This window comes from Oncorhynchus nerka, linkage group LG7 (assembly GCF_034236695.1).
Source record: "Oncorhynchus nerka isolate Pitt River linkage group LG7, Oner_Uvic_2.0, whole genome shotgun sequence".
NCBI classification, from domain to species: Eukaryota; Metazoa; Chordata; class Actinopteri; order Salmoniformes; family Salmonidae; genus Oncorhynchus; species Oncorhynchus nerka.
Genome location: NC_088402.1, coordinates 45,727,643 through 45,748,542, shown reverse-complemented (window position 1 = coordinate 45,748,542; position 20,900 = coordinate 45,727,643). Strand labels below are relative to the sequence as shown.

At 40.5% G+C, this 20,900-nt stretch overlaps 1 pseudogene; it reads left to right on the top strand.

The window, feature by feature from the left end:
* Window positions 1-508: 508 nt before the first annotated feature.
* LOC135572644 (acyl-coenzyme A thioesterase 2, mitochondrial-like) lies at window positions 509-13,831 on the top strand (annotated as a pseudogene).
* The last annotated feature ends 7,069 nt before the right edge of the window (window positions 13,832-20,900 follow it).

Genomic DNA, 20,900 nt, shown 5'->3' with positions numbered 1-20,900 from the left:
ACGCAGAATGTTGCCAGTCTCTCACCGTTATCATTCATCTTTCCACAGCCGCGTTTCTCCATTGTTCTCTCGTAGTTGGTGTTGTCGATGCCAACCTTTGCATTCAGGTCTCTGGTGATAAGGAGCAGTTGTCTCTACTTCAGATTGGAGGGTGTTATAGAACAGGTTGTTCTCATCTTTCTCATCTTTGGCATTGTTTGTGGTAGCATAACATTGGATTATTGTTAGTTTGGTATGTTATCCATACCAAACTAACAAACTAACTGGCTTTTATCATTCTGCTGCTGATTGGTTTCTATTCCATTAGAGTTTTCTATACCCCTTTCTGTAGGATGATGGCAACACCTTCAAGATGTTGTCCATCCTCCCGTCCAGAGTATAGTACTGTTTCTCCAGTGCTGATTCAGGTGGAACCAGAGCTTGTCCACCTGATCAGAACTCGGGATAAGACCCAGATGCAGACAGTTCAAAGTAACAAAAGAGTATTACAAAAACAGGGGGAAGGCAAATGACAGGTCAAGGGCAGGCGGAGGTCAGTAATCCAGAGCAGAGTCCGAAAGGTACAGAACGACAGCCAGGGTCAGGTAAGGCAGTGGTCAGTAATCCAGGGCAGTGTCACAAGGTACAGAACGGCAGGCAGGCTCAGGGTCAGGGCAAGCAGAATGGTCAAAACCGGGACAACAGGAGTACGGGGAAAATGCTGGTAGGCTTGACGAGACAAGACGAACTGGCAACAGAAACAGAGAACCTATAAATACACTGGGTAATGAGGAAAATGGGCGACACCTGGGGGGGTGGATACAAGCACAAAGACCGGTGAAACAGGTCAAGGTGTGACCCCACCTGGCTTCACTCACTCCCAGGATCTGTAGCTTGTATCTCCTCATTTCATTAGTAACCTATGCCAGCTTTCCAGACTCAAACATTCCATAAGCGAACGTGAAGTTTATTTTTATTTATTTTTTTTTTCAGTGCGCCCATCTTCACATCACCAGTTTTCCGTAGGCTTTCACTGATGTTAGTCATACAAGTCTGGGACTCTGGGAGATCTTCGCATCCAGTTGTAGGATTGTCATTTGTTGTTTCTGTAGCAGAACGTTTCTACAGGATGGGGTTGCTAGCTCCATGCCCAACCGTCCACCATTTCTGGCTTCTGAGTTGCTTTGTTAGTCCTCTCCCCTAGCCTTTTGTCTTACTGGTGATGGATTACAGTCTCATACCATGGGAGGCCAGACAGGCTTTGGGTCGTGTACAAGCTTCCCCGGCACGTCAAGCCCAACCAACTTCTGCTGCTGTGTAGTGAAAGCCAACAGAATATGTTGGTTTGGTTTTAGCAGTTCATACCAACAGTGCAAGACAGTCTTCCTGTGGTACCACATGACGATACTGTATTATATGTGGATGGGAGGGGGCATGTTGTAACTGCAACACACAATTTATTATGGAAACACCTAAGAGCAGTGGTGGTCACTGCCGTTTAAGATGAGGGAGGATGATATTTGAACATGGCCTGATTTCTATTACAGCATATTGGATGACTGTCATTCATATTCCATTCACCCAGCTCAATGTAACATCGATAGGTTTAGGCTACTACATGATACTCAAAGTTTTCCTGTACCCATCATGAAGTTGCTACAACCTAGCCTATGAAGGAAAGTTTACAACGTAGGTGCACAGGTCGATAGAATTGAGTAATCAAGGTGACCTACATTGACACATTCAATAACGCCTTGCACACTCTTGCCTGAATCTAGCTGATCTAGGGTGTAATCATTAGTCTAACAGTTGCAAACAAGTTTCTACTGGACAAATTCAGGTATGTTTATCCCTGTTCTGTTTACTTCCATTTAAGAAATGTTTTTCAACAGAATCCGCACAATGATCAAACACACAGTTAATTTTCATACCAGACACATACAAACATCTCGTTGTATATATAATTCCTTCTCGCATTTATCGATGCACTGTCCTCCTTTCACCTTTTCCCTTTGCCTGTGGACTTCAGTGCACATCACATCAGCTGTGTGTGACCAGGCGAATGCCAAACCGTCATGTATTTACTGCTAACCACTACACACAGCCTACATAGTTGTCACATCATAGTCAACATAGCTACTAGAACTAACACGTTAGTAAACCTGCTTACAATCATGCACTGTCAGCAGCAATCAGTTTAGCAGTTACACTGGTGGGCCACGGTGGAAATAAATTAATAAAATCAAAAGCCTACATTGACTTGGAAGAGTTCCGGTATTGGATAGCCATAGCCAGCTAGCTTTTGAGTAGGCTAAACCAGCTAGCTGCATTTGACACAAATATACTACGAATTATAGCTAGCGCTCTCGCTCTCACTTCTCTCTAATTTTGTAATAAATGAATTTGTTAAACTGTTCAACTATTGTCTTTCTCTCTCTTTGAGTCAACTACTCACCACATTTGATGCACTGTAGTGCTAGCTAGCTGTAGCTTATGCTTTGAGGACTAGATTCATTCTCTGATCCTTTTATTGGGTGGACAACATGTCAGTTCATGCTGCAATAGCTCTGATAGGTTGAAGGACATCCTCCGGAAGTTGTCATAATTACTGTGTACAGTGGTTCCTCCTTTAAAAGTTGCGAGCTTGCACCGCGAGACTTCGAGGCTTCATTGCTCCAGACCACCACAAGAGGGAATTAGAGCACTCATTATGCATTTGGATCCCAAGGATTTTAGATGACCAATCACATCGAGTGGTTCTAATGACAAATTTTGACGCGAGCCACCCTTGCCTTGTGGTGTTCTCAAACAAAGATGGCTGACAAAACATTACGGTGGAACGAGTCAAGCAAAAATATGTTAATGTAGAGACAATTTGTGCATATTTTTTGTCATAAAGGGAATTTACAAAACTTGCTAAATAGCAATTTATCTGACTAACTAACATTAGCCAGCTAGCTAGTATTAGGAGAATGAATTAGTAATTTGTGTTTAATGTTTTAGGGACTCCTGAGAGAACCAGCAAACCAGGCTGTCGTCTTGTGAAACAGTGGCTGTAAAGACTCTAACTAGCTAAAGCATTTACTGCAAATTGAATGTACAATTGTGTAAGCTTGCCTTGCAATGCATCTGAAGTAACATGGCAAGCTAATTTTTACTTGCTTATTTTGTAGTGGAGGATAAAAATAACTATGCCTATGGATGTGTAGCTAGCTACAGTATGTAGCCGATCTGTGTATGGAACCTAAAGTTAGGTTCTGAACTAATATTCATACCAATCTATGAACCTCAGCTATCATAGTTGTTGTATCAACTTCAAGTCTGAATGGCATTAATGAAGCCTATGGATGGAGTAGAATATAATAACTTTATTGTGCCAACGATGCAAGTCCTATATACATGTACTGTAGTTATTACCACGCATGACATCTCCACATTGTAGCCTGTACATTGAATATATTCACTGATCGTGTACTCTTCCTTGGCAAATAAAGGTTCGGTTCAGGTATGACTCTCTTGAGACATTATTTTTCAGTCATATCAAACTCCATTATTTGAATGATGCTGTGTCTGCATGTACAGTTGAAGTTGGAAGTTTACATACACTTAGGTTGGAGTCATTAAAACTTGTTTTTCAACCACTCCACACATGTTCTTGTTAATTAACAAACTATAGTTTTGGAAAGTTGGTTAGGCAATCTACTTTGTGCATGACCCAAGTAATTTTTCACTTATAATTCAATGTATCACAATTCCAGTGGGTCAGAAGTTTACATGCATTAAGTTGACTGTGCCTTTAAACAGCTTGGAAAATTCCAGAAAATGATGTCATGACTTTAGAAGCTTCTGATGGGCTGATAGCCCTCCAATTTGAGTCAATTGGAGGTGTACCTGTGGATTTATTTTAAGGCCAACCTTCAAACTCAGTGCCTCTTTGCTTGATATCATGGGAAAATCAAAAGAAATCAGCCAAGACCTCAAAAAATTGTAGCCCTCCACAAGTCTGGTTCATCCTTGAGCATTTTCCAAACACCTGAAGGTACCACGTTCACCTGTACAAACAATAGTACGCAAGTATAAACACCATGGGACCACTCAGCTGTCATACCCCTCAGGAAGAAAAGGCCTTCTGTCTCCTAGAGATGAACGCACTTTGGTGCAAAAATAGCAAACAATCACCGAACAACAGAAAAGGACCTTGTGAAGATGCTGAAGGAAACAGGTACAACAGTATCTATATCCACAGTAAAAACTAGTTCTATATCAACATAACATTTACATTACATTTAAGTCATTTAGCAGACGCTCTTATCCAGAGCGACTTACCTGAAAGGCCGCTCAGCAAGGAGAAAGTCACTGCTCCAACACTGCCATAAAAAAGCCGGACTACGGTTTGCAACTGCACATGGGGACAAAGATCATACTTTTTGGGGAAATGTCCTCTGGTCTGATGAAACAAAAATAGAACTGTTTGGCCATAACGAGCATCCGTTATGTTTGGAGGAAAAAGGGGGAGGCTTGCATGCCGAAGAAAACCATCCCAACCGTCAAGCACGGGGTGGCAGCATCATGTTGTGGGGGTGCTTTGCTGCAGGAGGGACTGGTGCACTTCACAAAATAGATGACATCATGAGGCAGGAAGATTATGTGGATATATTGAAGCAACACCTCAAGACATCCGCCAGGAAGTTAAGCTTGGTTGCAAATGGGTCTTCCAAATGGACAATGACCCCCAAGCATACTTCCAAAGTTGTGGCAAAATGGCTTAAAGACAACAAAGTCTAGGTATTGGAGTGGCCATCACAAAGCCCTGACTTCAATCCTATAGACATTTTGTTGGCAGCACTGAAAAAGCGTGTGCGAGCAAGGAGGCCTACAAACCTGACTCAGTTACACCAGCTCTGTCAGGAGGAATGGGTCAAAATGTACCCAACTTATTGTGGGAAGCTTGTGGAAGGCTACCCCAAACGTTTGACCCAAGTTAAACATTTTAAAGGCAATGCTACCAAATACTAATTGAGTGTATGTAAACTTCTGATCCACTGGGAATGTGATGAAAGAAATTAAAGCTGAAATAAATCATCCCCTCTACTATTATTCTGACATTTCACATTCTTAAAATAAAGTGGTGATCCTAACTGACCTTAGACAGGGAATTGTTACTAGGATTGAATGTCAGGAATTGTGAAAAACTGAGTTTAAATGTATTTGGCTAAGGTGTATGTATTCTTCCAACTGAATGTATTACAATTATATGCTTCAACAGTGTTTTCTGCTCATGGGACCTCAATGATTACACATTGTAACTATGCAATAGACTAGAAACGTGATTGATTTGTAATTCATATATACAGAAAAACTATGCATATCTAACTCCCTTCATCTGCATTAATCTGAGGACACAGGATAGTATTTCAATGAGATACTTAATTTCAACCAGTGGAGAATGTGAAATGCTTTATTGAAAAAAGTTCATTATTCAGGTGTCATAAATGCAATATAATTATGATAATTGTAATATTATAAATACAAGTTCAATCTGTACTTCAATGCACATATGGTGTGCATTATAAAACGAGGAAGAAAGACGAGGTGGGGAGAGAGGTATAGAAGAGAATAATACTTCCTGTTGACCCGACCAAGTGACATCTCACCTATGATCATGCTGTGCCCTCTGTGTCAGCCAGTTCAGGTGCGCAAGGGGTTCACCGAAAGAGCTGATGTAACCTCGAGGATTTCGGGAGAAGGGGGAGAGGGATAAAGTGAAGAAGAGAGACTGCTCTTATGTGTGTGTGGCCTCACCTGGTGTCCACACTAAGTGGCTACAGAGTACTTTAAGCTGAAAAACAGACACATGAGGACAAACAATAGAAGATACTGTATTTGACGCAGGCACCTAACGGAGTGTACCTGAAATATTTAAATATAGAGGGCTATGTATCTCACCACTTAGTTATTTCAAGATTAACCCCAAGGGAAATCATGACTTGGCAGCAACAGATAGTCCAGTGAAAATGGCTGTGTTTATGTGATGTAAATCTGAAAATTATCTTAAGGATTTTTAAATTAATGCATGTAAGACAGGCTCCATGTACAATACAGGCAGAGATGGAGAAAAATAACACAGGACAGTTTAATTACCTCTGGTTATGGACACTTTTGCCAGAAAAGCTTTCACGGCCTGTTCCTCGGACAGTAAACATCTGACAATATCTACATTTTCGACCTCTTGGTCAGCTTGCTCTCTGAAAGTAAATAAAACGGCTTATTTTTTATAAATATGAAAACAATAACTGAGATATGACCGAACTCCCCCCTTTATCACAGACCAGATAATGCCCAAATGACCAAGGGTTAGTTACTCAATGTAATGACTTTTCAAATAAGTTACCTTACACGTTATGTTGGCTGACAATTTTGTTAGCTACACTGTCCTTACGAACCACACAGCATATCATTACAGCAGTATGTGCCGGTATGTTATCACAAAGCCCTGACTTCAATCCTTCAATCCTACCTAAATGTTCTTAGTTATACATCAAGTTTGATGTATAACTATCTAACTACCCAACATTTATTGACTTGATTATTCTCGTCCTTCTTAGCTTAGCTAAATGGTATAGTTGTTGTGCTTTCTCAACTTTCGGGTGCTTTCGTAAATTCACACTGGCTAGCTACAGGCTGGACAATAGCTTGAGTCAAAATTCACCCAAGGCTGAAAAACGGCTTAAGAATGTTGGCTAAACTGGACCACTGGCGCGAGCCCATAGCAAATTAATGGAATCGAATGTTTGCAGAGCCTGTTTTGACTGGAGTGATGCTTAGAATTCCATAAAAAAATGTACTCCTTTTTATTTACCACTACAATCTGTTCGTCGGACGAAACTGGGAAAAAAACAACTTGTGTAGAAAGTAAACATCTGCACCTCGATGGTGTCAACTGTCTGCGTAATGAAAATTTATGGGAAAAAATAAAAACTTCTGACTACTTCTGGTCTAGCAATCATTGAGAAACGAGCTTGCTGCCCAGACTTACATAATTACAAAGAGGAGATTCTCCTGATTAAAATGGTGCCCGTGTAACAGTTTTGCTTCCATCCCTCTCCTCGCCCCTTCGTGAGCTCGAACCAGGGACCCTCTGCACACATAGACAACAGCCACCCCCGAAGCATCCTTACCCAATGCTCCACAAAAGCCGCAGCCTTTGCAGTGCAAGGGGGACAACTACTTCAAGGTCTCAGACGCTATTAGTGCGCACCCTGCTAACTAGCTAGCTATTTCCTCCATAGGAAACAATGGGAGGACCGCAGAGTTACAATATTATTTTTGTTGTTTACATTTTGTTGTTTACATGTTAACTATAAAACAACGTGAGCAGGTCTCATTGCCAACAATAGCGAAGAACGTTGAACAATAAGCTGGGAATAGAACGTTCGGAAGTCGAGTTGGTGCCACGGTGCTCAATAGAACTAATAGGAGCTGGCAGGGTGAAAAATGCACTAAAATAAGGCCGGTTTTTTTTCAAAACGATGGTAAGCAGCTGGGAAATATGGTCATATTATGAAACTGGAGCAAAACTGTCTGAATTTACAAACTGACAAATTTTCTCTGAATGGAAACACCATAATATTAATCAAATATTAAATCAGCTAAATTTCATAAAAATCAATCCAATATACTATTATTACAACAGGTTTTAAATTCTCTGGTAATGCCAATACGGAATACTATCAAATGCTTCTCAAAGATGCCCTCTGGTGGTCAAACTAGCAATAACGTGCAGTAACAGAAGAAGTGTCTGAGAATTAACCTGTTGCGACGAGCCATCCCGGATCTGGGATCGTGAATACAGCCTCAAGCTCATTACCATAACGCAACGTTAACTATTCATGAAAATCGCAAATGAAATGAAATCAATATGCTAGCTCTCAAGCTCAGATTTTTGTTAACAACACTGTCATCTCAGATTTTCAAAATATGCTTCTCAACCATAGCAAAACAAGCATTTGTGTAACAGTATTTCTAGCTAGCGTAGCATTTAGCATAGCATTTAGCGTTAGCATTCAGCAGGCAACATTTTCACAAAAACCAGAAAAACATTCAAATAAAATAATTTACCTTTGAAGAACTTCAGATGTTTTCACTGAGGAGACTCTCAGTTAGATAGCAAATGTTCAGTTTTTACAAAAATATTATTTGTTTAGGACAAATCGCTCCGTTTTTTGCGTCACGTTTAGCTACGAAAAAAACCTGTATCCAGGATTGTGTAAATCTATCCGCAAGCTCATTAGCATAACGCAACGTTAACTATTCATGAAAATCGCAAATGAAATGAAATAAATCTATTTGCTCTCAAGCTTAGCCTTTTGTTAACAACACTGTCATCTCAGATTTTCAAAAATATGCCTCTCAACCATAGCAAAACAAGCATTTGTGTAACAGTATTGATAGCCTAGCATAGGATAATGCCTAACATTCAGCAAGCAACATTTTCACAAAAAAACAGAAAAACATTCAAATAAAATCATTTACCTTTGAAGAACTTCAGATGTTTTCAATGAGGAGACTCTCAGTTAGATAGCAAATGTTCAGTTTTTACAAAAATATTATTTGTGTTGACAAATCGCTCCGTTTTCTCCATCACGTTTGGGTAAGAAGAAAAACGAAAATTAAGTCATTAAAACGCAAACTTTTTTCCAAATTAACTCCATAATATCGACAGAAACATGGCAAACCGATGTTTAGAATCAATCCTCAAGGTGTTTTTCACATATCTATCGACGATAAATCCATCGTGGCAGTTGACTTTCTCTTCTGAAGAAATGGAACGGCGCATGGACCTAAAGATTACGCAATAATTTCGACACAGGACACCGGGCGGACCCCTGGTAAATGTAGTCTCTTATGGTCAATCATCCAATGATATGCCTACAAATACGTCACAATGCTGAAGACACCTTGGAGAAACGACACAAAGGGCAGGCTCATTCCTGGTGCATTCACAGCCATATAAGGAGACATTGGAACACAGCGCCTTCAGAATCTGGGGCATTTCCTGTATGAAACTTCATCTTGGTTTCGCCTGTAGCATTAGTTCTGGGGCACTCACAGATAATATCTTTGCAGTTTTGGAAACGTCAAGAGTTTTTTCTTTCCAAAGCTGTCAATTACACGCATAGTCGAGCATCTTTTCGTGACAAAATATCTTGTTTAAAACGGGAACATTTTTTATCCAAAAATTAAGAGCGCCCCCTATCTCGAAGAAGTTAAATGACGTGCCACAGAAGGCTGCAGGGGCACACAGGGTGTGGTACAATATGATGCAACTTTTAAAGGAGGAACCACTGTAAGTTTATGTAAGAGGGTGAGTGCCATGAGCCTCCGAGGTTTTGTATTGAGGTCAGTGTACCCAGAGGAGGACAGAAGCTAAGCTGTCAACCAGCTACACCATGGTGCTACCCTACAGAGTGCTGCTGAGGCTACTGTAGACCTTCATTGCAAAATGGTGTTTTTTAATCTATTATTTGGTGACGTGAATATATTTAGTATAGTTTTATCTATAGAGGATAACCTTTTTTTAATGTTTCACTATTTACATTTGAGGAGAATGGTCCTTCCCTTCCTCCAGTACCTATAGATGATGATTATTAGCATGTATGGCTGAGAAAAATAAAGAGAGGAAGGGAGAGAGAGAGCGAGATTATGACCACAATTGTATCCTAATTGTTCCTCTCACTCTCTCCTTATGTTCCTCTAGGTCAGTGGAAGCGAGGGAAGTGATGTGGAGAGTCATGGCTCCGAAGCAGAAGGCAGGGGGGAAAAGGACTTAGATGATAGGAGGGATAGAGGTGTGGAGGGAGCGAGGAAGAGGAGGGAGAAGTGAGTGGAGTGAGAGGAAGAGGAGGGAGAAGCGAGTGGAGTGAGAGGAACATAGAGAGGAAGAGGAACATGGAGAGAAGGAGAGCACACCAGAGAGGGGAGCCTATGTTTTCATGGAGTGCTACTCCAATTCTCACCATTCACAATTGTACCACACAGCTTACTTTGTGCAATTTGTATGTCGCATTTGTTGCATTTGGTTCCGAAAAGTGCATGTACCTACATAGTAACTGCTCAAAGCGGTTGCATGGCATATTGCTACCTATTTATGGTACTCTGAGGGCAGCGTCAGTAGACCAGTGCGAAGCCCTTTCCCAGAAATCGCATGCACTGGTCCCTGAAGACATTCAAAATGCAGCTTGTACATTCACTTGGCTACAGTGTTGTTACTCCATCATTTGAACATAGGTCCACTCCCTGGTGAAGTTTGAAGGGCGCAAGAGAAGGTGTGTGGTGTGCATCTGGAGTGGACACAGGGCAATGAGTGGGAGATGTGTAGAAACCTCCTTTGGGTGCTCTATGTGTTCTGTGACACTTTGCAGGAGGGGGCAGTGCTTCCAGAAGTTCCACAACATGTTGTAGGCTAAATGCAACCACTAAAGTGACAGTGTGAAATATGAATCTTATAGGGATACTAAAAATGTGTTTTGTATCTTCTCTCTATTTGTCTGCATTCACTGAATTGTTGTCAAAGTAGGCTACTATTTCTACATTTTGTTTCAGGCCTGGTTTGTACTAAATCTCATTGAGAGAGATTATCTACATTTTGAATATCTCTGAAGAGTTAGAATTAGTTAGCATTGTTAGAAGTAAGAATTGTTGTCAATCAAAAAGCCTACTTTGTGTGAGTTTTGAAATACTTTCTGAATATTGTCCTCTGGTCACATTTTGGATAACTGCTTCAATATACAATTTAAATTCTCTAGTTTGAGTGTTAAATGTTTTTTGGGAGACAAATGAGTGTTTCTCCTATTGACATGAATGTGGTGTCATATTAAAGAAGAGGTAGTGGTCTTTAAAACTAAGCTAACATGTTATTGTCATTTGTTCTTTGTTTTTGCGCTGTCTGTTTGAAATGTGAGAATTGGCTTTGTCTTAAATTCTCAGTAACCTACAGCAGCATTCTAGAATTATATTGGGGTTTAAAGGGTTAATATCGATCTGTAGAATTGCAGAAATTGGCTTTAAAACTGAGATGCGCTATAAAACAGAATATTTTTCTCTCTACCCCAAGGCAAAATGTGTTGAACTGCAGGAACTTTTCCCCCAAAATGATTTTTTTGGGTTGGGTTTCCCTGGAGATAGGTTCCCCGGTGTCCCAAATGCATTAGTCTGGCCCTGTTCGGATGCACCTGAAATATGATTGGACATCCTTGGTGCCCCTCCATTCTCATAGGGTCCGAGTGCTGTCAATCTGACTCCGATTGAAGAGCAAAAGATGATGCATTAGTTCTGGTTTTCCCGAAGACATGTTTTTAGAACATTTTGCAAATGTATTGAAAATTAAATACAGAAATATCTCATTTACATATGTATTCACACGCCTGAGTCAATACTTTGTAGATGCAATTTTGGCAGTGATTACATCTGTGAGTCTTTCTGGGTAATTCTCTTAAGAGTTTTGCATACCTGGGTTGTACAATTTTGGCACATAATCATTTTTTTAATTCTTCAAGCTCTGTCAAGTTGGTTGTTGATCATTGGTAGACAGCCATTTAAGTCTTGCCATAGATCTTTCAAGTAGAATAAAGTCACCTGTAACTCCGCGACTCAGGAACATTCACTGTCTTGGTAAGTAACTCTAGTGTAGATTTGGCCTTGTGTTTTAGGTTATTGGCCTGCTGAAAGGGAAATTCATATCCCAGTGTCTGCTAGGAAAGCAGACTGAACCAGGTTTTCATCTAGGATTTTTCCTGTGCTTAGCGCCATTCCGTTTTCTTTTTATCCTGAAAAACTCCCTAGTCATTAACAATTACAAGCAAACCCATAACATGATGCAGCCACCACTATGTTTGAAAATATGGAGAGTGATACTCATTAATGTGTTATATTGGATTTCCTTCTTTTCACTCTGTCAATTAGGTTAGTATTGTGGAGCAACTACAATGTTATTGATCCATCCTCAGTTTTCTCATATCACAGACATTCAACTCCGTAACTGTTTTAAAGTCACCATTGGCCTTAGGGTGAAATTCCTGAGCGATTTCCTTCCTCGCCGGCAACTGAGTTAGGAAGGACTCCTGTATTTTTGTAGTGCCTGGGTGTATTGATACACCATCCAAAATGTGATTAATAACTTCAACATTCCACCCATCTTTGCGAGGTATTGAAAAACCTCCCTCATCTTTGTGGTTGAATCTGTCTTATATCCCCCCCCCCCTTTTTTGAAGATCATTATAGCCATATAATGACACTGTAAAGACCACAAACAAAACACTATGTTGGCAAGAAGAGAAGCTTTAGTTTCAGACCTCTTCCGTATGTGTATAAGTCTAAAGCAGCTGGGTGTGGAGCTATTCCTGTGAAGGAAATATACTCTCCTAAAACATTGAAAATCAATCAGCACATATCACATGTTGATGGTAAAGTCCAACTTGTAACTCCAACCAGGAGGTACAAATAGAACTCCAAAAATCCTCCTCTATTTGACAATATAGGATCTTCCTCTCCTTGACAGTATATCCCCCTCCAGTCTTTCATTGATTACTTCAGCCAGTATCCCTGGACTATCCTTGGAAGGTATACTGAAGTGGATAAGGCAAGGCCATACAGCCATCTTAACAAACATTTAGTGTGCAAGGTGTTTGGTTTCAGAGATCACAAAAGCCCCATAGGTTCTGCTCCAATGTAGCTGCCACCTAGAGCTGAAGCTCTGCTAGAAAAATCTTTCCACAGCAGTCGGCCTCGTAGGTAGCTGGGGACCTGAATACAATGCCTTTGTCATCTGTCACTTTATCTCTCAGATGCACCTGCTGACTTACGGTTGTGGACAATTGCACAGTTGAGTGACCAGCACAGTTCAAAGATGACTTTAGCACATACGGAAGTGGTCTGAAACTAAAGATTATCTTTTCACCAAGTGTTTGTGGTCTTTAGTGTTATTATATGGCTATAATCTTCCTAAAAACATGACCGACACCCATCTGGAGTATTCGGAGGAGGCAATTCAAGTTCTTGAAAAATCAGCCATAGGTAAGCAGTAAATAATCCTCTGATTTGATTTCCATATTACCTTTTTGGTATTACTTTGTTACAAAATAAAGTGGAAACTAGTTTGTAATTGCTTAGTTTCTCATGTAATTACTTCAAATCATTCTACTACCAGAATGTCTTAAAGTTGGTGCTTTACTTGTCGTTTTTTCTTCTTAGGTTTGCAGCTCTGGATTAGGTTTGCTATCACTGTCCAAAAGTGGCGATCTTGCACTTTCCATTGCTGCTTACGGTATGCTGCTATGGAATGGGTCTGTCAATAGTAGCAATGACAATGCCGTGATTCTTCTTCACTACAAAGGCACAGTCATACTTCCCCTTATGTTTGTTACCAAAATAGTCTTTGCTACCAAGTCCGGGGCCTTAAATGTGAAATATGGTATGAATGACCCCATGGCAGAGGAGAATCACGCTACACTCATCCCAATTGAGAGAGCCAATGGAAGGTTTCTCTTTGTTGCTGCAGAGGATGACCAAAACTGGGACAGTTGTTATTTTGCAGATAAGGCAATGGAACAAACAACTCAAGCGTCATGGGAAGGATAACAAGTCAGTATTTTACCCTGGGGCAAGACACTACTTGGAGACACCCTACATGCCCTTCTGCCTGTCCAGTATCCATTGTGTTACCGGAAAGCCTGTTGTGTGGGGATGTAAGCCCAAGGCCCCCGCAGCAGCAGAGGTCGAGCTTTGGAAGAGGATTCAGGACTTCTATTGAACAAACCTGGCGAAAGATACCAACTTGAGTAAAGTCAAGTTATAAAATGTTGAAATGAAAACTAGATAAATATGTGGTGCTGAATGTTTTGCTGTGTAGCAGAGCTGAACCTATTTTGAGCTTACTTTACACAAGCTTAACTCATAAGTTCCATTACAAAATGTCTTGATGATCCATGCCTGACGCCTTGTAAAAAAAAAAAGAAAGAAAGCCTACTACAATGAAATAACGACACAAGGCGAAACCCAGATGCAGACACGGGAGGCAGATGGTTTTAGCCCTGATATTTATTATAGTCTGACAGGAAGGCAAAAGACAGGTCGGGGACAGGCAAGAGTTCATAACCAGGTCAGAGTCCAAAACGGTACAGGGCAGCAGGCAGGCTCGATGTCGAGGGCAGGCAGAATGGTCAGGCAGGCGGGCTCAGAGTCAGGACAGGCAAGGGTCAGAACCAGGAGGACGGGGAAAACAGGAGCTTGGAGAAAAACGCTGGTTGACTTGGCAAACAAGACAAACTGGCACAGACAGACCGAAAACAAGGTATAAATACACAGGGGATAATGGGGAAGATGGGGGACACCTGGAGGGGGGGTGGAGACAAGCACAAGGACAGGTTAAACAGATCAGGGTGTGACAAGAAAGGCCCTTTGGAGGAAGGATGTCAGGTACAGTATATTCTGACAGAGCTGATGTCCTGCCTTTGTAATGACAAATTGTCCAGGCTAAAATTTAAACTGTTTATTCGCAATATTAATTTAAACACATTTCATTTATGTAAATTGTTATAATGGTTTTTATGCCTTTTCAGGGTTGACCGGCTGTAAAAGAACAGAAAACAGACAATTGTTTTAAGTGGTAAACCTTTGTTTCTTGCTTTTATTGTGTACTTTTCATTGATGTATTTCGCTAATTAAAGTTATCACTAGCAACTGCACATATAAATAAATGCCTGTTTGGCCCCCTGTATCAGAGGGAGATTGTTCTTTTCTTTGTCTTCGGTAAACATAGCAAGACCCCATCGCTGAAATAGACACAAGAAACCCTGATTGAATTTTGCAAAAACCCACCCAAACAAGCCGCTGGACTGATGAAACAAAATTAGGACACTTTGGTAACACAAATCATGTGCTATGTTTACCGATGACCAATTGAAGAGTTCAATGGGGTTGCTTTGCTGCTTTTGGTATTGTTAAGCCCAGTGTACAAAACTGTCTCCTTCGCAGGTTGTGGTTCTTCCAGCAGGACAACGACCCCAAACACACATCAAGAAGCATGGAATGGTTAAAAAGAAGAACTCTGAGGGTGCCAATATATTTGGCCGGAACTGTATTTGAAAATAATAGTTATTCAAAGTTGGGATATTTTTTTTTACATATTGGCCTTATCCATCCTCTGCCATATTCCAAAGCATACTGCACTATGTTTGGTTTTGATCACTTGTGGGTTTTTTTCTTAATGTGAAACAAATGTCTGCATGGACTGACTCTGAATACACTGCAACCTGGTAACATATTTGCAATGTAAAGGTAGATGTTCATGAGGGGTCACGAATGGTAACTGTTGAGTCCATCTATGGAACTGAGTTCCTGATCATTTCAAGAGTCTGCAAGATTGTAATGAATTTAACAGTGCTGCTAAGACCGATGTTTGATGGACAGGGTGGTGAATGGTGCATGCCATTCTCTTTAGTAAGTGGATGTATTAAAAAAAACATAGGTAGCGCTTTACATAACACAGAATGAAGTGGTAATAGAATGGTAATAAGTTCTAGTTATCAAACATTATTTGCTCGGATACCCCTTCATTTCATTGTAATTATATTGTTGAAGGGCAGTACACCACATCCTTTGTGCCATAATATAGACAACTTACTTGATCCATAAATCCATTATCTCCTCTTTAGTAAGTTTGATCATATGCATGTTCTTACACAGCTAGCCTCTAGAGGGTAGCATTGGACAATTTAATGTACAGTAAACAGGCTTTAAATGAGAGGATGAACATGTTGTGTTTGATGCCTCTGATCTTTTAAATAGCAAGTGGTATCAATGGGTAAATCTCATCCTATAGATGTGCAAGTAATGCGTTATGCTACATTCAACAGTAATAAATGAGTCACTGAACATTTGTGATTCTCTCATGTTTCTGTCTTTCTTCAACTGTACCATTCTCTGAATACTAAGAAACCATATGCACCAATAGGGTTCAACCTGCACTGACAGTGAGCTCCATATAGTAACAGTGATACTGTTTGTTCTTCATGATTGGAAAAAGCAGGGTATCCCCAAACTAGAACAAAGATGGGGTTAATTCCGGGCACAGTGTTTTATTGAGGACTGTAGCTCACTGGTCATTTCTCAATACACCTGCCACAATAGACGGGTTGGCTGATGTCACGATTATGATGCTGGCCGGAAGGCATGCATTGTTATGATTCTGAACAGTCAGATAGCTAGCAACAAGACAAGAAGCTGCCATGTGAGGAATCGTAGGTGGCTCGTTGTATCTTCTTATTGATAGCATTGTCACGACTTCCGACAAAGTCGGTCCCTCTTCTTGTTCGGGCGGCGTTCGGTGGTCGACGTCACCGGCCTTCTAGCCATCGCCAATCCACTTTTTATTTTCCATTTGTTTTGTCTTTGTCTTACGCACCTGGTTTCAATTCCCCAATTACTTGTTCATTATTTAACCCTCTGTTCCCACATGTTTGTTTGTGAGTGATTGTTTTTATGTAATATGGTCCTCTTATGTGGGCTCGCTTATTTGGTATTGTATTTGTCTATTTTGAGTAAAATACGTTTATTTACTCATATCTGCTGTCCTGAGCCTGATTCCTCTACACCAACTACACACAGACTACATTACAACCATGTCTTGTTTTTAGGTGTTTTAACTGATGTCATATATATGCTAATTTCTAATATGGACAAAATCCACTATCCAGCTAACCGACAACTGTAATGATGTATTTGAGACACAAGTGCTCATTGTGCAAATATATTAATGTTTTCAATAAACATTTGGAGATTAAATTAGTTGTCAATAGTCTAAACCAACCCCGTCTGTTTTGTTGCTAAACAACCAAGCTATCTATAGCACAGATAATTAAAAGCACATTAAGCACAAACTAAGTATTAAGGATAGCATCTGTTAAGATACCTAAGTCACAACATCTGGAGCTCTTCGTCACTGACAAAGTTAACAGTTTACTGTGGACAGGACAGCAGTTAAAACATAGGTTAAGATACACCACTTTTGGAAAATATGAATCATGGAAAAATATTTTTTTTTAGATATCACATTGAGGGAGATTTCTATAAATGGAGGAAACAGTTTTGGAAGGCTGCAACCCCCTGGGTGGTGATAGTGATGGTCAGCTATTTTGAGCCCCTGCTGAGATGCTGAGTGTGGGCGGTCGTAAGGGTTGAATCCCATTGTAGAAAAAACATCTGCAGCCACACAGGGATACTGTATCTGTGAATGGTACTGGTATAGGCCTCTGTGTTATAATTACAGATCTGTATCTCTAGGTTGCATGTACACAGACAGACCGATTCTGATCTTTTGCCATTAATTGGTCTTTTGACCAATCAGATTAGATATTTTGCCAATAATTGGGCAAAAGATTAGAATTGGGCTACCTGTGTAAATGCAGCCCAACAGGTACAGTAAAATAATATTATCACTAATATCCAAATCTGTAACTCTACAGGCGTCACGCCCTGACCGTAGAGATACTTTTATTCTTTATGTTTGTTTGGTCAGGGTGTGACTCGGGTGGGAAAGTCTATGCTTTCTGGTTCTTTGTTTTTGGCCGGGTATGATTCTCTGTTTGGGAATCATCCTTAGGCAGCCTTTTTTCCTTTTCTCATTTGTGGGTTGTTGTCTTTGTTAGTGGCAGGTATAGCCTTACAGAACTTCACGTTTGTTTTGTTGTTTATTGTTTTGTTGGCGACATTTAAAATAAAGAGAATGTACGCTTATCACGCTGCACCTTGGTCCGGTCATTTCCTTGATGACGTTCCTGACAACAGGTGCAGTAAAATAACATTATCACAATTTTCATTTGGCAGTTAATTGTAAATATATGTTGGGTTAGATGTAGATTATTCATGAAACAGTCTGTTTTCCATGATACTATTTGGGACTTTCAATATATCGAGCCATACATCCAGCTGCTTATGATCAGAGGTAATATCAGATTCCACTGAGTATATGTAAATGACATAACATGGAGCAAAAATAAATATAACATGTGGAGGTATACAGAAGAGTACACCAATATAAATTGTAGAGATACTGTATGTTCCATCTAAGACTAAGAAGAGGAATATTGGAAAGATTTACATAAGCAAGAGTTGCGGCACAAAGAGAGGGGGGTGTATGTATAAGTGGAGGAAATGCAAAAAGGCAGAGTAAGAGAGAGTGTGTGTGTGAGAGAGCGAGAGAAAGAAGGTCAGACAGAAAGATGGGGAGTGCTGTAGAGGTGTGGATATTTGTGTCTGGGTTTCACTCACACAGCGTGGTGTAGTCTAAAATGGGGTGTTGTCTAAAAGACTAGTTTTGGAGATGGAGAAAGCAGAGGGGGGAAACAGGGGAGAGGTTACACTGTAGAGAAAGAAGGCTGGTGTTGCAAAGAGGCTGAAGATTACCAAGCAAATGGGTTGCCTCTATTTGAATGTCAAGGGACATTCATTTCTATTTATTTTTCTCCCAGAAATGTAGTCAACATGACTAAATCGTTAATGAGAATAAATCTATGAGTAAATACAAATTTCATTGCAAGGCTCGATATTCAGAAGAACAACCAACTCCCCTCGATAAATGATCAAATGAATAATGAATAAATATCCATGATTAATTCCTGTCAGCATTTACTTGGGTGAACCCTATATATATTATGGAATCAGAATTTAAAAAATAATTTATTTTAAATGAATACAGTGGAAATAAAACCTGCTGATTTCATCCTCCTCCTTGGCAAATGTAACGGTTGTCATCTGGAAATAGAGGACCAAAGCGCAGCGTGGTTAGTGTTCATCTTAATTTAATAATCATCAAAAAACTGAACACTTCAAATTACAAAACAACAAACGTGACAACCGAAACAGTTCTATCTGGTGCAGACACACAAAGACTGAAAACAACCACCCACAAACCCCAACAGAAAACAGGCTACCTAAATATGGTTCCCAATCAGAGACAATAACTAACACCTGCCTCTGATTGAGAACCATATCAGGCCAAACAAGAAACCCAACCTAGAAACAGAAAACATAGAATACCCACCCAACTCACGTCCTGACCAACTGAAACAAATAAATAACACAAGAACTAGGGTCAGAACGTGACAGCAAATGAACAATGACATATTACTTTTAGAACTTCCTGCCCTGCCTGACCACATAATGTTTATTCTCCATTTAGTCCTACTGGTCTGTTTCAGCTATTGACATAGTCCAGTTGTAATGGTCTGGGTGTAGCTGGTGCAGAGGAGTCAGGCACAGGACAGCAGAGATGTGTAACACAAGTAATATTACTCAAATATTCCAATAACATGTCGTAATACCGAGCCCACAATAACGGACCGAACATACATAAAAAAATCACACACAAAAACCATGGGGAAAACAGAGGGTTAAATAATGAACATGTAATTGGTGAATTGAAACCAAGTGTGTAAAACAAAGACAAAACAAATGGAAAATGAAAAGTGGATTGGCGATGGCTAGAAGGCCGGTGACGTCAACCGCCGAACGCCGCCCGAACAAGGAGAGGGACCGACGTCGGCGGAAGTTGTGACACCAGTAGAGCTCACCAACTTGTAGTCCTAAAAACTGGAAATGAGTTACCTCTGATTCATTCAGCCATTCCTATGAGAATGGGAAAAATTGAGAAATAATAGGGTTTTGGGATAAACGTCAAAAATAAGGTCTGAGGTTAACACAGGCTTGGGAGATCTTATACATTTTGTTCTATGAGATAATATCAGTCAGTTAACATGACCTTTATGTTTTTTTATTATTAAATAAATGCTTACAAATTCACAAAAAGTGATATTAGCTGCACCCATGAGGCAACGCCCAATTGGCCCAGCGTCGTCCGAGTTAGGGGAGGGAGGGTTTGGCTGGCCGGGATGTCCTTGTCCCATCGCGCTGTAGCGACTCCTGTGGCGAGCCAGACGTATGCACGCTGACACAGTCACCAGGTGTATGGTGTTTCCTCAGATGCAAAATGTTATTTTTTGTGGTTGGGTATAATTTGTATGTATAAATTGGGTAATTTTGTATACATTTATTTAAATTTGTATCGGGCCGCTTCTGGGGGGATTCTGATAAGATGCCGGCAAAGTCGCCTGAATTCCGGTAGACGGAAACGGCCCAGATGTACTTGGGCAGATTCTGGGCAGTCAATCATTTTGATTCCAGGCCGAGTCCAACACCAAATTCCGGGCTGATTCAATCAGTTCCAGCCCCCCGGAAGAGGGACGCTTCTGGGCCGCTTCCTCAATGCTAGCTGGGAGACCCCAGCCACCCAAGTTATAGACTATTCTCTCTGCTATCGCACGGCAAGAGGTCTGGGACGAAAAGGCTCCTGTACAGCTTCTACCCCTAAGCCAGACTGCTGAACAGTTCATCAAATGGCTACCCGGACTGTTTAAATTGACCCCCTTTATTATATATTGTTATTGTATTTTTTATTTTTTTGCACAGACTCTTTCACCAGCGGCCAATGTGATCTTGAGGACGTTGAACCTCACGGTCTTGCTGAGAACAGTGGAATTCTGGGATATATCCAATAGCTGGGACAATCTTTAAATGTGTCCACTATATGAGGCAAACAAAAATAATCAGACACTTTGAATCTAGGGCTCAAGGCATGGTTATACACACACATGCATATTGACAAAACACATACACACATGTAGCCAAACTTTCACACTCTTCACAGATTCTGCAGCTACTCTGTTTATTATATATCCTGATTGCCTAGTCACTTTTACCCATACCTACATGTACATATTACCTCAATTACCCCAACTACCTCATACCCCTGCACATTGACTCGGGACTGGTACTCCTTGTATATAGCCTCATTATTGTTATTTTATTGT